Below are 12,651 nucleotides of genomic sequence, written 5' to 3'. Positions count from 1 at the left end.
CACTGAGTGGTGATGAATAAACTATCATCATGTTGTTGAGAGGCCACCAGTAGTATGCTATAGGACACTGTGAGGTCGTCTTTTTTTAGTGACTTAATTGAAGATTTTCAAAAATATATTTTTATTAAATTTGCAAATGGCACAAAACTGGGAGAAATAATTAGTAGGGTAAAAGACCTACTGGAGATGGAAAATTATGCCAGCGGTGCAGAAAAATGGGCTGAAATAACCAGGATGAAATGTGACGGGGATCAGAAGAAACATGGCATTGTAAAGGTTGGAAACTTCAGCTTAATGGCGGCTGCTGGGCGTTGGGACTGGACATTGGTACGCTCCTTTGGCCGTCCCTTTTCTGCCCTGCAGTTCTGCTGTTAGATTGACAACAACTACTTAACTCCTAATTGTTTGCAGCATGTTTGATAAAGACCCCATGTATAATGACCGCAAAACGTCACCCTCTGAGCCGGAACACAAGCAACTCTTGCTTCTAGATTCAGTTTGAGCTGTATCTATTTCCCATCTTTCCTCGGGGAAGATGTAGGTTTGAGAGTTGGCCCTCAGTTGTGAAGTTTTATGATAAACAGAAGGCATAAGGATGACAACAGATGAATTCAGAACAAAACAGAGCCATCCTCTATTGTCGCTTGGCTGTAGATCCAGCAGATGTGCAGATCCAGAAAGAAAAGTGGTGATGGTTAATATCTGCCTCGTGGTAGGTCGCTCAGGGAAATCATGGCAGAAAGAGTGGGAGGAAGAACTGAGTAAGGTTTTCTCAAGCCTTTAGTGGTATTAGCATGACTGCTGAAAGAATGTTCTGCCCCAGCCATCTGTTCCAAGAACAGAAACAGAATTACAAAAGCCTAAGCCAAGATGAAGCAAGTTGGGCATGAGAAGCAGAGTGGAAGGTGTGAGAGTGTTCTTAGCAATTAAGAAACAAATTAAGGAGCTGTTTGCTTACAGATGATTTAAAAAAAAAAAAAAAAAACAATTATCCTTATCTCCTACGACCAATGGTCACATGCCTCGGAATGGTCCTTGAAAGATTATTGTTTCTTTTGCTTTTGAGAAACGGAGAAAACCCCAGATTAGAAACTAGCAGCAGTGAGTTTGAGAATTAAATGTGTCCTTAGCTCCCTAGGTGACCTTGAAGAAATGGCCAAATCTTTCTGAGTTTCAGCTTTTTCATCTGGAAAATGAGGGGGCCGCAATCCCTCTATTTTTGTCCACCTGCATTTTTTATTTCCTTCTCAGGTCTGAGATTTGGGTTGAGTCTATGATTTCTTGTTTCCTTTTCTTTCTTTCTTTCTTTTTTTCAATTCTAGACACAAGCAGTAGAATCCTGAGACCCAGTAGCTCAAGCTAGAATGATTGGAGGCAAGATTCCAGGCCGGGACCAGAACCCAGAAAGGGTGTTGGACCTAGAACTTGGGACTGCTCTATCTAGAACTGAATTAAAATGTGAATCAAATCCCCCCTTCCCCCTTCCAGAGACTAAGGTGGTAGAGAGGGGGCCCTATGCCCACCTCCCCAGTGTTGGGACTGGAATTTGTGTATTTGTTCTGGCCTTGAAATAAATATTCTTTTGTAAAAGCTAATCTGACTATGGAGTGGCTAAATGCAACTAAGGCTCCAGGGACCCTTGAAAATGGGGGAACACAGGTCGAGGAAATATAATAAAGATGACAATACTCCCTAAACTAACCTATTAATTTAGTGCTATACCAATCAGACTCCCAAGAAAATATTTTAATGATCTAGAAAAAATAACAACAAAATTCATCTGGAAGAACAAAAGATTGAGAATTTCAAGGGAATTAATGAAAAAAAAATCAAACAAAGGTGGCCTAGCTGTACCAGATCTAAAGCTATATTATAAAGCAGCAGTCACCCAAACCATTTGGTACTGGCTAAGGAATAGATTAGTTGATCAATGGAATGGGTTAGGTTCAAAGGACAAAACAGTCAATAACTAAAGCAATCTAGTGTTTGACAAACCCAAAGACCCCAACTTTTGGGATAAGAATTCATTATTTGACAAAATCTGCTGGGAAAACTGGAAACTAGTATGGCAGAAACTAGGCATTGACCCACACTTAACACCATACACTAAGATAAGGTCAAAATGGGTTCGTGACCTAAGCATAAAGAATGAGATTATAAATAAATTAGAAGAACACAGGATAGTTTACCTCTCAGACCTGTGGAAGAGGAAGGAATTTATGATCAAAGAAGAACTAGAGCTCATTAGTGATCACAAAGTAGAAAATTTCGATTATATTAAGTTAAAAAGCTTTTGTACAAATAAAAATAATGTGGACGGGATTAGAAGGGAAACAATAAACTGGGAAAACATTTTTACATTCAAGGGTTCTGATAAAGGCCTCATTTCCAAAATATATAGAGAATTGACTCTAATTTATAAAAGATCAAGTCATTCTTCAATTGATAAATGGTCAAAGGATATGAACAGATGAAGAAATTAAAACTATTTCTAGCCATATGAAAATATACTCCTAGTCATTACTAATCTGAGAAATGCAAATTAAGACAACTCTGAGATACCACTACACACCTGTCAGATTGGCTAAGATGACAGGAAGAGATGACAGAAAGAAGAGAAAGAAAGAAAGAAAGAAAGGAAGGAAGAGAAAGAAAAGGAGAAAGAAAGAAGGAAAAGAGAGAGAGGGGGGTGACAAATGATGGAGGGACTGAGGAAAAATAGAGTCATTAATGTATAACTGTTAATGGAATTATAAATTGGCCTACTCTTTCTAGAAAGCTTAAAACTATGATTCAAAAGTCACAAACCTGTGAATACCCTTTGACCCAATGATTCCACCATCTGTATCCTAAAGAGACCAAAGAAGAAAAAAGATCCATTTATACAAAAATATTGATAGCGGCTCTTTTTCTGATGACAAAAAAACTGGAAAAGAAGAAGGCATCTTCCAGTTGAATGGCTGAACACATTATGGGATATTAAGGCAGAAAGGATGATTTCAGAGAAAACTGGGAGACTTGTCAGAACTGATGTAGAGAGAAGTGAGTAGAAACAAGAGAATAATTCACACAACGACAACATTGTAAAGACAGCATTAAGAACCTTTAAGAACTTTGATCAATGCAGCAACTAAAATTTGCTTTCTGGATTTGAGTTCAGATCCTCCTGACTCTGTCCCATATTCTATTCTATCTGCTGCGCCACCTGCTTTCTCTTCTTTTTTTCATTTGCGAAGGAGCTGAAAAGGGAGAGAAAATAAATTCTCCTTAACTGGGGGAAGATAAAAGTTTTGAAAATGAGGCTGAGCTTGATTATGTAAGTCAGGAAGGAAGGAGGACTGGTCCTCCCATCCATCATGACATGAACTCAATTGTTTCATTTACGTCTAATCTCGAGGATTCCAGTAAAGCGAGCAGGGCGTCTGGAGAGCGTCAGGGAGTTTTGCATGGAGGCAGCTGGCAACATGAAGGCTCCTGACACCTGGAAATAGTGGTCGGGACTCGACTGGGAATGAACTAAGTCTACTTAAGAAGTCAGGCAATCAGGCAACGGACATTTATTAAGTGCCTGCTGTGTACCAGTTACTTTGTTCCAGTGCTGGAAGCGACTGGAATAGGAAGTAAAAGGAAGATCAAAAGAGAACTTCAGCTGGCAATGACCTTGACAGTCAATTAGAGAGGTAGCATGGGATACACGGACCTAGAGTCTTCCTGACTCTCTCCAACCTTTGCAAGTCATGTGACCACGTCAGGTCACCAGGTCTCAGTTTTCTCATCTGCAAAATGGAAGTAATTCCTATGGTATTTCCCCATAAAGTTGTCATGAAGCTCAAATGAGCTAATTATGAAGCCTGAATCTCTACATAAATGTTACATGTGAATAGAGCAATCACTACCTCATTTGACAGATGAGGAAACAAAGTCTAGAAAGCCCGGCAGTTTGTCATACAAATTGTTAAAAACAGAGCCGGCCTCAAAGTCAGATTTCTGCCCTAGTTTATGCTTTCCACCCACACCATGGCAGCAAATCAACACATAAATGACATTTTGTTGAACAGAAGTACCTTGTCAGCCTAAGCCAAGGCTCGTTCTGCAATTTCTCTGTGACAATGAGCAAACAAGTAGTGTTCCCACTAGAACTCATTTGCATGCAGCAATATTTATCCTGTCAAAAGCACAAGGTTTTCCTATGCCCGAGTAGGTGATTTTCAGCGACGGGATTCGAGGATTTGGGGCTCTCTTTATACGTAGTTCTGAGAACCGGGTGCAAGAGCTTCCATTCTGCATACCTTCCTCTAGTAGCATTCGCCTCTTGCCATCCTCATCCTCCAGACAAACAGCGATCAGCCTTGGATGTCCCGTAACTAGGACACCCCATCCCTGTGGGTGATAAAACCTACATTTTATAACCACAGCTAATTGGCATCTACATGCCACCTAAAGGGCGGGAAAGTGTTTTGCCCCCTGTTTTTGATGGACAGAGAACCAGATTTGTGATTCCACTGGTGCAGGGAATTCCAGATGAGGACACTCCCTCCACAAGGACAGATGGCCACCTGCTTCCCAGGGTGCAATCTTACAGAATTACCCAGGAAATAGAAGGTTTGTGACTTGCCCAGGGTCACACCTCCAGTCTGTGCAAGCATTAGGACCTGAAGCCAGTCTTCCTGAGCCAAGTCTGGCTCTCCAGCTACTGTGCCCACTGGCTGGTACAGAGAGGATGCTTTATAGAGGCATGGGACCTCTATCTACCTGCCCAGAACCAAGTCATAGCTCACAGTCACAATCTCAATGAGCTGAGGCATTTTTTTCAGATTCTCCCTAGGACTGAGCTGCCTCCTCCTTTTTCTTTTTCCTTTTCTCCTTTTTCTTCTTCTTGTCCTTTTTCTTCTTGCTGTCTTCTTCTTTTCTTCTTCTTCTTCACAATTTACAAAGATTACCTCTTTGGTATTTTTATTTTTTCCAATGTATGTAAAGAAAAATTTTAATATTCAGTTTTTTAAATGTTTGGTTTTCAAATTTTCTCCTTCATTTCCCTTCTCCTTTTTTAAAATGGTAAACAATCCAGTACAGGTTATATATGTATAATCATGTAAAACAGATTTCCATATTAGTCGCACCGTGAAAAAAGAAACTGAACAAAAAGGAAAAACCATGAGAAAAATAAAGCAAAAATGGGTTGTTTCAATCTGCATTCAGACTCCAGCAGTTGTTTCTGTGGATGTGCATCGCATTTTTCATCATAAGTCCTTTGTTTTGGAGACATACTTGCTCATTGCACAATGTTACTCTTGTGCACAGTGTTCTCCTGCTTCTGCTCTTTTTTACTTTGCAACAGATCTTGTACGTCTTTTCAGGTTTTTCAGACAGCATCCTGCTCATCATTTCTCCCAGCACAATCACTATATTCCATTACATTCATATACCACAACTGCTTCAGCCCTTCCCCCGTTGATGGCCTTCCCACAATTTCCAATATTTTAAAGCCACAAAGAGAACTGCTATAAATATTTTTGTACATATGGGTCCTTTCCCTTTTTTGAATCTTCCCAGGCTTCTCACACCTTCCTCCCACCACATGCTGTAGTCCAGCCACACTTCTCACTGTTATTCATACACAACAATCTCTCCATCCATCTCTGCACCTTGGCTCTGACTGTCTCGCATGTTCTCCCTCCTCACTTCAGCCTTTTATATTCCCTAGCTCCCTTTAAGACAGCTCAAATGTGGGGCAGCTAGATGGTGCAGTGGATAGAGCACCAGTCCTGAAGTCAGGAAGACCTAAGTTCATATCTGCCCTCAGACACTTAACACTTCCCAGTTGTGTGACCCTGGGCAAGTCACTTAACTCCAATTGCCTCAGGGAAAAAAAAAAAGGCAGCTCAAATATCATGGCTCCATATTTCCATGGTACATAGAATTCTGGGTTTGAAGTCAGGATAAGTTCCCCCATCTTGAAACCTATGATCTTTATAGGGATCCCAAAAGACTTAATGCAGTTTAAGCTATTAAAGTTTAATAAGTAATTGCTGCTGTTTTGGCATTTCAGTCAAATCTGACTCTTTGGAACCTCATGGAGGATTTTCTTGGCAGAGAAACTGGAATGGCTTGCCAATTCCTCCTCCACCTCATTTTCCAGATAAGGAAACTGCGGGAATCCAAGGTTAAATGACTTGCTCAAAATCACACAATTAGTGTCTGAAGTCAATTTGAACTCGGTTCTTTCTGACTCCAGGCCAAGTACTCTATCCACTGTGCTACTCAGCTGCCCTTTAACGAGTAATATAATGAACAAGCTAGTTTTTTCTTTTATAAAACACTTTTTCTTAGAAGTTCTCAAAAGTTTTTTTTTTTTTTTTAAAAAGAGATCCTTTCTTTTCTATTAGAATAAACATATTCCTGCCATGAATAGTGAAAAATTAAACCCCACTCTTCCAACCCTTGTTTACAGACCTGGAAAAGAGTTGGTTTTCCACTGTTTCTTGTTGGGCGTTTCCATTTATGAATAAGCACCTGAATGTTTATCTAGCCTTGAAAAATTCTCTGACCATAGTGATTGATGGAAGAACAAAGCCTGGACATGCTTTATCCCAAACGCATAAAAGGGCCCATAAAGCCATTGTTTTCCTAACTCTTGCGAGATGCCAAAATCAGACTTTATTTAGAAAAGTTGCAAAATCCAATAATGTGGTACTGACCATATTCATTACATTACATTACAAAACCATCTGCTAGTAATTTTGAGTAAACACGACCTTATAAAACACTTGCAAAAAGAATAAAAACAATTTGATCTTTAAAAGTAGTAAAGTTTCCTTCTAAAAGTTTTGTGTAAGATGGTGAAGGAAAACATTGAGATTCTAAGTATTAGTGACACTAGGGACCAGAAACAAAATGAAAGATGATCAAAACAGGACAACAACAACTTTCTCAGAAAAGGAAGCAAAAGGTGCTTGGAGAAAAGGAGCATGAAAAAACAATGCCTTGCTGCATACAAAATGGGAAAATAGCCCGACCCAATCAGAAATGAATGAAACCATTTTTTGTCTTTTTAAGATAAAACCCTTTTTTATTTTATTTTTCTCTGGTACAGCAAGATCTCTGTATTCACACTAATTTTATTAAGTCCATAACGTAAGAGAGTGTGTGTGTATTGTATATATGTGTGTGTGTGAGTGTGTGTGTACTGGGAATTTAACATTATAAGTTTATTTTGAATAGTGTCATTGAAAATACATCCCCTTGTGCATTATTGGGAGATTTCATATAGTTAATAACTATCGTTTATGGTTATAGCAGAGGTTTTTATGCTTTTATTTAAGTTAGGATCCCAGATTTTAAATGCATGCCTTGTTCTCAAGAACTCTGCAAGAAAAGTGTCTGTGGCAGCCCTTTTTGTAGTGGCCAGAAACTGGAAAGTGAGTGGACGCCCATCAGTTGGAGAATGGCTGAATAAACTGTGGTATATGAATGTTATGGAATATTATTGTTCTGCAGGATGATTTCAGAGAAGTCTGGAGAGACTGACATGAACTGATGCTAAGTGCAGTGAGCAGAAGTAGGAGAACATTGTACATGGCAACAGCAAGATTATATCATGATCAATTCTGACTGCCATGGCTCTCTTCAACAATGAGACAATTCAAACCAGTTCCAGTTGTTCAGTGATGAAGAGAGAGCCATCTACACCCAGAGAGAGAACTGTGGGAACTGAGTGTGGACCACAACATGGCATTCTCACCTGCTCTATTGTTATTTGCTTACATTTTGTTTTCTTTCTCAGATTTTTTTTTTTTTTTTTTTTGCTTCTTGATACTATTTTTCTTGTGCAACAAGATAACTGTATAGATATGTATATATATGTTGGATTTAATATATTTAACATGGATGGGACTACCTGCCATCTAGGGGAGAGGGTGGGGGAAAGGAGGGGAAAATTTGGAACAGAAAGTTTTTTAAGGGCCAATGTTGAAAAATTTCCCATGCATTTGTTTTATAAATAAAAAACTTTAACTTAAAAAAGAAAGAAAGAAAAAGAACTCTGCCAGAAATTGGCTTGCACAATTAGGATGTCTCCCCTTCTTTTTGCTAATTCCCTTAATTCCGATCTCTGGCTTGCGGAGTTCTTGGAGAAGAAAGGGTGGGGCATTAGTGAAGTCCCTTATCTTTCTGGCTAGACTGGGGCTAATGGACATGATCTCACTGGTGCCAGGAAGGTCAGTATCGCCTTATTGCTTTCTGAAGCCTGGTTTGGGGCCGCTCTCCACCCTCATCAGACATGTCAGTCTTTACCTTCATGGTGTTTGTCTGCTCTGAGCTTCCTTCAAAGCCCGGATCAGTGTCAGTTGCCCTGACAGGAGGCCTTTCCTGACTTTGCCAGGTGCCCTCTTACTTGTACTTTCTGCCTCTTGATGTGTGACATTGTATTTACTTACGTCCTTCCAGCTGGATGCCAGGTGTTCCCCTTGCCTGTGCGTCTCAGAGACTTGGGGAGCATTTGTGCATCTTGGGGGGGGCTGATGGGGAAGAATCGGACCCGTGATTGCCTAAGTGGAGTTATCTCTCTGGAGGAACTTCCTCTGCCAAGGTGGCAGTGTCAGTCTGAAAGTCAAGAAGACTCATCTTCATGGGTTCAAATCCAGCCTCAGACACTTACTAGCTGTGTGACCCTAGAAAGGCCATTTATACCTGCTTCCCTCTATTTTGTCATCCATAAAATGATTTGGAAAAGAAAATGGCAAGTTACTCCAGTATTTTTGCCAGGAAAACCCCAAAAGGGGTCGCTGAAAGTTGTATTACTGAACAACAAAGGAGAGTAACCAAAGTTCATTGAATCGAATGGAGCAGAAATGAAGGGACATGTCCATCCCAACTGCTACTGTTGAAAGCAATATGTTATATTCTAGGTATAGTATATACTATGTTATACATTTATGTATAACAGGCACTATACCAAGCACTGAGGAAACAAAAAGATGCAAAAGGTAGTTCCTGTTCTCAAAGAGGTTATAATCTAATAGATTTTCATGAAGTCTTCCTTCACGCCATTTTATCTTCCTGTGACAGTCAGGAAAAATCGTGATCATGGAAATTTTGGAAAATATTAATGATCATACCCATAATCCTTTGAGCCAAACCCCAACAGCACAACCTATCTCCTACCTACTTATGGTACCCAGGGTTCACTTAAAATTTGCAACTCATGAATCCCCACTAGTGTGTTTACTTTTGATAGTAAACCAGTCGACACAATTAAAATACAAAGAGACATCTACTAAGATTGAATAATAACAGCACCAGCTAAAAATATTTCCCACATAAACTTAGGGCCCCCTTTCCCACAAATGCACACAGCATCAGTGGCAAGAATAAGCACATACATAGAGCTCAGTAGAAAAGAGAAACATATTTAGCCAACTCACACCTCTACTGCAGCAGAGCTCCCTCCTATAGCATCTGGGTGAGTCTCCAGGGGTCTCTACTGGACCTCGTAGGCTTGTTCCTCACTGGACAGCTTTAGTCTCACCACCTCCAACTTGCAACTCAGAGACCATTTGGGCTTACATCTCTTAGGGCTGACAGAAGCCAGATCAATTCTTTCTCCTCGGGGTTTTATCTCTGAGACCTGCCACTTCTTAGGAGGGGTGATCGGGGCACAAAATCATCCCAACAACTTCAATGCCCTGAGAGCGAGTCTTTCCTATCACAATTTTTCCTTCTATGGTTCTCTCAGTAGGAGTCTTTCTCCTAATGAATGATAACTGTCTCTTCACATTTCCTAAATTTTCACCTCTATAGACTACTCTACTACTGTCTTAGGCAATGGTCATTTGTCCAATAATCAAAAAGTGCCTCTGGGGTAAGGGATTTCCCAGTTAAAAAACCAAAAACCCTCTAAATCTCTCTTGTGGCTCCATGCAAATAAGTAATGTTCCAGAGGCCTTCTTTGGTCTGGGGAAAAGGCTCATTGAGCTGCTTCTCAGCCGCTCCCATGGACAAAAGAGCTGCTCGAATCCTCGCATCCTTTATGAAGTTCAAAAGAGAAAATTCAAAGTTTGTGCCCTTTATAAGGTGCAAAACAATCCCCTCAAACCCAAAAGAGGCTCATTTAGCCTCTATGTGGTGGTGATTCGGTCTGAAAGGGGCCCACTCCTGCATCTCATTGTCTCTAGATTATTTGTCCCAGTTCCTTCTTGCAAACTTACTAAAGTCAGAAAGGGGCAAACACTCCTTCTACAAGAAAATGACCCCCCTTAGCAAAGCCATTTTTGAGCAGAAAAAACAAATCTATCCCATTTAAACCAGGTGAACCTCATTTCCTAAATGGTGTTTTATTTTTTCCAGAACAGCTCAGATTAAGATTATCTCACTTGGCCAAGACAACCTTATCTGGCCAAGATCACCTCCCCTGGCCAAGACCCCCTCACCTGGCCACACTTGCTTTTGCTAACCAATTCTTGGCTTTTTTGGTACACTTCCTACCTATGGTTTTTTCCCTGGTACATTTTCTTATTCATGAGTACCAGTAGAAAGAAACTGCCCAATCCAGCGAATGGTCCTTTGCTTTTTCTCTAACCTTTAGTATGTAGATCTGCCCCCTCCTTTAAATGTTCTTTCCTTTCTTTGCTTACATGACACAATCTTCTGGTCTGACCAGTCATTATCAATCTTCATTCCCGGTTAATTCTCCTCCTGCTGCTGCCCTAGAAATGTGGGCCTGTACCAAGCCCTTATTCCTGACCCATTTCACTTCTTTCTACATTCTCTTCTCAACCACTCAGATATCTTCAAGCATCTTTGTGTGTGGATAATTTTCGAATCTCTATTTTTAGCCTCAGTTTCTCCCCGGGGTTTCAGACCGATACTTCCAACTCACCCTTAGCTATCTCATGGGATTGTGAATTCAGAGTTAGGAAGGACTTTTAGAAGGTCAATTAAGCGAATCCCCTCATTTTAAAATTGTAGGTGCCGGGGCCTAGGTCCAGGTTTGGTGACTTTCCCAAGTAGCAACTAAAGAGCCAGGTCCTCTGACTTCAAACCCAGTATTCTTTCTTTTGAATCCAACTGTATAGAAGTAGCTCAATTAGCCTCGTTCCCTTCCAAAGAATGCCTCTGGAGCATTTCCTTACCCACTTATTTGCATGGACCAAGAGAGATTTAGAATTTTGTTTTTTGTGGGGTTTTTTTTAAACTGGGAAACTGATCCCCAGAGACTTTTTAATTATTGGACAAATGGCCATTGCCCATTTATGAGTAGCCTATAGTGGTGAAGGTAAAAGGCCATATTTTCCCCACCAAAGTCATCTTTTCTCTACCCGTCCCCTAACTTCCCTCTTTTTGTCCGTGGAACTTTGCCCAGACTAGCAACCTTATAGTCACCTATTCTTCCATTTCTCTCACCCTCTTGCTGTTTAATCTGCTTTGCATCCCCATGACTCCTTTTTGGAGTTTTCTTGACAAAGACATCGGAGTGGTTTGACATTTTTTTTCTCCAGGTTATTTGACAGATGAGGAAACAGAGGCAAACAAGGTCAAGGACTTGCCCCAGTTCCACAAGTGTCTGAGGCTGGATTTGAACTCATGAAAGTGAGGCCGCCTTACTTTAGGTCACATGTTCCACCGCCTAGCTGCCTCCTCTCAATCTCTATATCCAACCACTTGCCAAGATGCGTAACTTAATATCTTCGCCAGATCTTCTATCTTTTATTGTCTACTTTGTACACTTTGTTACAGCCTTGAAGTTAAAGGCAGGCTTAGAAGGAGGCAAGGGCGGAGTCCGCAGGCCGGCCACTCCGAGGCTGCAGACTTAGGTGACTTGAAAATAGTGATACTCTAGACAGAAACAAAGGAGGGAGGAGGAGGCAGGGCTGGATCTTCTACACAGCAGTGAGGCTCAAATATTCTGAAAAGGGAAGGCTCTAAGACCTGGAAGAAGGTTCCTTTTTTCGGGCCTAAAAAATCAGAGCATCTTGGATCTCTCCAAATTGGAGATCTTATCCAGGAGGGGGGGAAACGGTGGCAAGGGTGTAGAAAAAGCAAGAAAAAGGAGAGAAAAGGCCTTCAGTTGGAAGGAAAGTGCTGGCTCCATGAGTCTGCAGAAAGCAGCTCCCACAGAGCCATGGGTCCCAAGCAGAGATTGAAAAGGGAGAAAGGTAAGGGCAAAGTGTTCCACTTAGGACACTCTCCCGGAAAATCTTCCTGGCCCCCCATGCCCAACTTCTGGGCTCCCTCTATATGCTCTGGGCCTCAGTTTCTTTATCTGTAAAATGAGGGTCCAACGGAATCACTTCTCTAGTTCCCCCCTCCCCGGAAAAACGCAACGGTTCCTTAACCCTTAAAAAAGGTGTCTATGGAGGTAGCTGGTGGTGCAGCGGATAGAGAACCTGACCTGGAGTTAGGAGGACCTGAGCTCAAATCTAACCTCAGACACTTAACACTTCCCAGCTGTGTGACCCTGGGCAAGTCAACCCCGATTGGCTCAGAAAATAAAATGCCTAGAGGCAGCTTGGTGACCCAGTGGATAGAGAACCTGCCCTGGAGTCAGGAGAATCTGAGTTCAAATTCCACCCCTGACAATGGCTGTGTGACCCTGGGCAAGTCATTTCATCTTAATCCCCGCTATTAGAACCTTCCCAGGTCTCCTTCCCAGGT

Source organism: Sarcophilus harrisii, chromosome 3 (genome assembly GCF_902635505.1).
Source record: "Sarcophilus harrisii chromosome 3, mSarHar1.11, whole genome shotgun sequence".
Lineage (NCBI taxonomy): Eukaryota > Metazoa > Chordata > Mammalia > Dasyuromorphia > Dasyuridae > Sarcophilus > Sarcophilus harrisii.
Note: the sequence above shows the minus strand (reverse complement) of the source record.